Source organism: Dermacentor variabilis, chromosome 5, assembly GCF_050947875.1.
Source record: "Dermacentor variabilis isolate Ectoservices chromosome 5, ASM5094787v1, whole genome shotgun sequence".
NCBI lineage: Eukaryota > Metazoa > Arthropoda > Arachnida > Ixodida > Ixodidae > Dermacentor > Dermacentor variabilis.
Genome location: NC_134572.1, coordinates 78,325,015 through 78,331,650, shown reverse-complemented (window position 1 = coordinate 78,331,650; position 6,636 = coordinate 78,325,015).

The window sequence follows — 6,636 nt, the reverse complement described above, 5'->3', positions numbered from 1 at the left end:
TCTGTAGGGTGCCAAACTTCAATTGGGGATGCGATTGATTTTAAATAGAAGCACCATATCCCTACACGACCTCATAGTAAGGGCTCATGGCCCCATCCGTCGCTGGCGCCGAAAGCTATTCGTGCGCTTTGCAGTGCTGGAAGTACAGCGATCTCAGTGACCGGTCATGAACCTGCTGCGGGATCTGGTTTGTGCGTGCAGTGCTCGCTCAGTCTCTCCTTCTTTTCCGCTTGTTATTCGTGTTATTCTTGTTATTCCATTTTCGATTGCCGTCTACGTAGCGTTGCGAACCGGATGCTCGTATGGTTAACCTCCCCACCTTTTTCCCCCTGTTTTCCAATACAAGACAGCTTTACACAAGTTTGGCGTACGTGCGATCTGGGTATCTACGTCGCGCCTTGGTCGAAACATGGTCCTTTAGCGCCTCCAGAGCGTCGTAGCGAGTCGCGTAACGTTTAAAAACGTACGGCTTTACCCGAGAAAAGAAGCGAGAAGCGAGAATAAAGAACATGATGCAGAATAGGGAAAACCAATGGCAAGAATGTAATTAGCATTAATATAGTCGAAAATTAGCCACATTACGCAATAGACTTCACTATATTCGGGAGCAATTTACCTGGATTCTTCGCAAAAGAAAAAGAAAATGTCGACGTACATCCGCGTAAGAACAAGAAGAGCGAATGAAAATAAAATCCTATAAATGAAAGAAATAGAGAGAAATAGAGGGTCCAGAAAAAAATTTCAAGGTCTGATAATGGCAAGAATAAAATACTACAAGGAATGCAAAAATATCATACGGTTATGCAGCGTTTCATCCGTTTAACGCGCCAATTTCAGCTTAACATAAATAAATGTACAATGCACGCCGACCTTGTCTCCTTTCGGGTTGGCTTTGGTTGACAGGCCATTCTTTTTCTCTCAATGTTTGGGAAGGATGTCCTCCCCTCTTGTTTATACGCCGCAGGGGTGCGTCATTGGCCATGGTCCTCTATCAGGTGTATACGTCGCTCCAGATTCGCCGCGTGCGTAGGCGCTGCACGAACGGCAGGATAAGATGAAGATGAAGCGGAAGCTGGGCGACGGGAGCGGAAAGCGGCCGCCGGCCACCGCAGTCAGAAGAACGCACAGTCATGTGACTACGCCTTCGATGCCGCGCTGTCCGATGGCCGTTCGCCGGCCTAGTCGCGGAGCCATCTCGGTCGCTTCACTGCTGCGGTGGCTGCTGTTGGGGGCGACGCTCCAGACCGCGGCGACGGCGAGGAATGGCTTCGACGCAGTGAGCGCCCTGACTGCTTGCATCGTTTTGTAGTTTTTAATGACAGTAAGACTAATTTTCAAAAAGATGAAGTGCCAACAGTGATGTTACACTAAGTAGGAACAAAGACAGGACAAGGAGCTTAAAAAGGACCTGTTGGCGCTTCATCTTTCGAAAGATACGCGCCAACTAGCCCCACAACGTGTTTCACTGCAATACTTTATTACAGTAGGACTAAACAACGCCTAAAATAAGTGTAATCTACCTGGAGGTATTCGAGGGTTGCACAAGCAGCAATTAAGCCTGCAGCTGGGACACCTCGACCGCTCTTAGGTTATGCACTCATAGGTGAGACGTCGCTCATGCGCTACCGTATTGCTACGCTCCACCGCGCTTCGTGCGAACAATCCATGCGCGCGGATCATGGCAAAGTGAGCGGCCGCGGCGCTAGGTATTGGTTTCACAGTGCATCAGCACATTTGGCGCACGGAAAGGAAACGCCGTCGTCCATTATAAGAGATAGGCTCGGCGCATGGTTGAGCGTTCTGCAATACGGTAGTACACGAGCGCAGTCACGCAGTTTTATTTCATATTTCGCGGGCTTTCTTCAAACGCCGGAAAAAATCGCCACGCAGCATGTACGTTGCCACAAAAAATTTGATCGGTCGTTTTGAAATGCCCACTGCAGCGTAACGAAACGCACTTGGCCCTAAATCGAATATTATACTTTTTGCATAATTGACCTTAGGTAATTACCTCATTAGGCGCAATATAACAAAAAATCTGAAGAAGCGCCACATGACGGCAAACCATATGTCCTTGGTTTCATTCAGTTCCAGTTATTCACTTCTTTTAAATCCTTGGTTTAAGTTACGTGAAACGCCCTGTGTATTCACACGTATGTGTTTTTGCTACTACCTATCATTTTACCGCCTACCTGGGTCATTGGGTAGTAGTCGGTGGTCGAATGGGTAGCGCATCGGGCTGCTTTTCTGAGGTGGTCCCGATACAGTCATTGAGTATGGGACCTCCTCCTGCATACTAAATACTTGTAAATACTTGTAATAATTGACCCAACTTATAACAATAAATTCTGATTCCGAAAAAAAAAAACGGGTTCGAAACCAACCATCGGACCAACCGGGGCACTGAATACTTGAGATGTGTACATGCCTGCCGCTCTTAATTCAACGAATCTCTTTCACGCCGACGTGGGTCCCTGTAGATGCGGCGATGAGTAGGTGCCGCTGTTCGAAGAAATTCCTTGACACCGACTTGGAGCTCTGGCTGGCTATGTGCCACTCTGTGCTGATCCCCGATGAACCTCTTTATTGCCAACTTGGGTCACTGGGTATGTACTGGTGGGTGTATGACACTCTTCAACGGACGTCTTTGACGCCAACTTGGGTAACTGGGTATGTTCCAATGGGAACGTGCCGCTCTACAATGACGAAAAAGATTCCTTAAATTTCTGCTCTGTTTAACGGAATCGAACCTACGGCACAACGGTTCATCAATGACAGCAACTCGATGCATTGGCAGGCTGCGCCACGAGTGCACTGGATATGTGTCGCTTTTCAATGAGCGCCTTTCGTGCCAACGCTTTAGCGAGCTGCCCTATGAAAGCACTAAGTACGTGCCGCTCGTCAATGAACCTCTCGCCAACCTGAGCCACTGACTACTTGCCGCTGAGTTTGCTGCAAGCGAGAGAACATTTCTCGGCGTTTGGTGGTCCCGGCGCGCCACGCTACTGATCTCGGAGCCTACGCACGGGCTTTTCGGTAGTGCCGCTGTATGGCGCAGCATGCCCAGAAAGAAGGGTGAGACAGGAGCCTCGTTGCCGCATGACGCGTTTCTCAGCTTTCACACGCACCCGCACGCAACGCATTTCGGAGGTCGTGTGCGGGCTTCGCGGTGGCACCGCTAGATGGCGCCGAGTGTTCTTAGGGAAGCAAGAAAGAGGAGTCCCACTGCAGTACACGCCTCATACATGACTCGTTTCCACGATGGCAGTACGTTATGTCGTGATATTGATTCAATGCTAACGCACAACCGTCGACTGTCATCGTGAGATGGGTTCTTCCGCAACTTTTTAAAGGTTTGAATGAGACCTAATATTAAGCTTTGTTTCTTCTCTCCCAGTTCTAGCCAATGAATACATATACTAAAAAAATCTGTTGCACAGGTACGCCAGTGTTTAAGTGAGGCTACAGTGCAGTAACCATAATTATTGATGCCAAAAAAGCATGCACTCGCCAAGAATAAATGGAAAATAAAGAACATAATGTTCTTTATTTTCTTTTATTCTTGGCGAGTGCATGTTTTTTCTTTTTTGGCCCCAGTACGTTTCCTCGCCAGACGAGTTTTCGTCGAACACTTGACTATATATAATTTTTTTTTCACGTGAGAGCTGGAAATGAACTTGGTGATATCATATGTTAGCTTATGATGCTGCCTTGTGGGAACAAAGCGCAACAAAAGAAGCGCGAGCGAAGATCTTTCTCCAAAGTCTAAAATTTACTAAAGCGGAATCGGGGAAGCTTTCTTTCTTTCATAAGCACAGTGAATCTGCAGGTGACCCTCCTGGCGTGGAGCACACTGGGCTCTTTTGGGGGACAAGTATGGTCTATGCGGTCTCGGAGTTGCTCCGAATGAAGCCCTATGTTGTGCTAGATTATATTTGAGAATAAAAGGAAAAAAACATTTAAATATTCTTGGCGGTTGCAACGCCACCTAACGAACTTCTACACGCCACTGCCCTACTATTGAAGCTAACAAGAACAATATGTCACAGAGTCTGCATGTAGAGCGCACGCGATAGCCGTGAAAATATAGGCATCGTTGTAACAAGCACGCAGGGCTCGTTTCTAACAGAGGTGTATGTATTTTCAGAACTTCGGCAAACCGGTGCATGGGCTGCTGCTCTACCGGAGCGCGGAAGGTCCCGCACGCCCCTGCTGCACCTTCTTGTCGACTCGATTCAGGCTGCCACCGCTGTATGAGCAGGAAAACGTGAGTGGTGCCTCGCTACTGCAAGCGCCATAGAAGTTTCTGGAGCAGGCCCGCTGCATCGCGCGCGAGAAAGCTGCCGATTTTGAATGGTGACGAGCACTTAAACCCAGTTTCCCTTGGAAAAACGTTTGCGTCTGAAGACCTGTACTGCATGCGGGATCTACCGAAGCAAGCATCCGAGCAAACAGCCACGGTGATTGGCCCATTGTCTCTTTCCAATCAGTGCGTAAAATAAGATAAAAGCAGGCATGTCGAGGCGTAGCGTCCATGTTGCGCAAAAGAGGAGCAATGTACAGCTAGCCAGAATGTAGCCGCAAGTTGTCGCAGGATGAAAAAAAAAAAGCTAAGAACAGTAAATGCAAGAAGCAGAGTGAACATTAGGGTGGCGATAAAGCGAAGGAAATAGAAAAGGCGCGAGTGGCAAGACCTTGCCTAACGAGACCAAGAAGCTGAGGCATGCAGAGAACGTGGCACAGATTTACGTACAATGTATTGCGTAGTCCATGCTAGCACCGAGGAATTTTGCAACAGGGATGCATTACGCTGGCACAGGCAAGCAAGACGTGACCATTACATCCTTTCGCAAGATATGCGAAGATTTGTGCTGTTGTGTCTCTCTGCCTCCTAAGCCGATGTGCGGGCAAGGATTGAATATTTTGGTAGAACGAAACTTTGCGATGATTGGCTTCATGTTTTGCGATGCAACCAAATACATCGAGAAACAACAGCGTAACGACGAAAAAAATTCCATGGAACGAAAATACAGGAAAGCACGTCCAGAACTTTGACTGAATCTCCTTACCACGTTGTTCCTCTTACTCCGTGTTGTCCGTTTGGTCTCTTGGCTGACAACGACGTCATGTTAAATGAGCAAAGGAAGGCGAAATTATTACGTCGCACCTCCCCCCCCTCTCTCTTTTCGCCCCTCTCCAAGACGGTGTCGCTTCTAGGTAGCCCGTGAGTTGCTTGGGACATTAAGCCTGATAATTTCGATTCGCTTCAAATGACGGGATCTTTAGCGTAGCCGGCACATTTTTACAGAGCAAGCTGTTATGGGCGCAATCTAATAGCCGTTTCGGTTGGCTATGTTGACCGCCGCCGCTGCCGCCGCCGCCACCGCCGCCGCCACCGCCACCCCCCCGCCGCCGCCTGTGTCCGTTGCAGCTATCGCTAGGATTGAGGAAAAAAAAACCTAATTTGAAATTTGAGCGCAGCTTGATAAGTGTTTGTATTTCGGAATATATTGAGGCAAAGAATTTGATACCGAAAACACCGCACCGACTGGCAGTGGGACAGTACCGTCAGCACCTTCGGAGAGGGAGGAGCAGTACCGAAGCGCTGGTATGATGAGCGACATCGGAGCCAGCTGTGGAAGCAGAAGACGACGACGAAAGTGCGAGCAGTGGCACGAGCGCGTTTGCGTGGTTACGCCGAGGGACACCGACGCTCAACCTACGCACGGGCGTCTAAGAGCTGCGCTCTAAAAAAAAGACAGTTTTCGGCGGAATCGAACTTGGTCCCCCTGCGCGGAAGTCAGATACTGTGCCAAGCCAGCACTTGCTAGCTGCTGTGAAAGGATGGACTATAGGCGTTCCCGCGCGCGAGGAGTCACGCGATGCGAGATGCCCGCTACGTAGTACACTTTGTATTGTAGTTACATATGATTGCACAAAGTGACACGCCCTGTAGCAGTTGCATCGTATCGTGCCACTTGTCACGCGATGGAGATGCACGCCACGTAGCTTCGATACGTGCAAACATTGCATTGCAGTTGGGTTGTATTTCACCAGGTGTCACGACATGTAGCAATTGCATCGTATCGTGCCAGGTGCCAAAAGATGTGACATGTGCGCCGTGTAGTCTCGATAACTCTATTCAGTCTTCGGTACACGTTATGGAACCTCCTCGCAAAGTACTAATCGCTCCTGAAGAAGGGAATGGTATAGCTAAGCGCGCGGCTGCAACCAGGACATGTCGGGCTCTGCAGACCGCTGTGCAGGGAGCAGCACAAGCCGCAGCTCACAGTCGACGCCGGGTGGACACTTCAGTTCGCTCTCGTGAAAACGACGCAAGAAGACGGTCTCCTGTGGAGCCCCTCCCCCAGCTTACGCTGTGACGGTGCTGCGTGTGCCGCGCAGGCCTGTGACTTTTTTGTTAACTGAGGGTGCAAATTCTACACGTGTGCTCTACGAGTGACTCTTTCGCTGACGCAGGTCTCCCGTGGCGTGGAGTTCCGTTACGCGAACCGGAGCTGCCAGCTAGACTTGGCCAGTGCGTCTGCCAAGCACGTCTTCCTCATCGTTCCGGTGGACGACACGGCATGTCCGTTCGAGGACTCTCTGGCGCAGGCGGTCTCTGCAAAGGCTTAC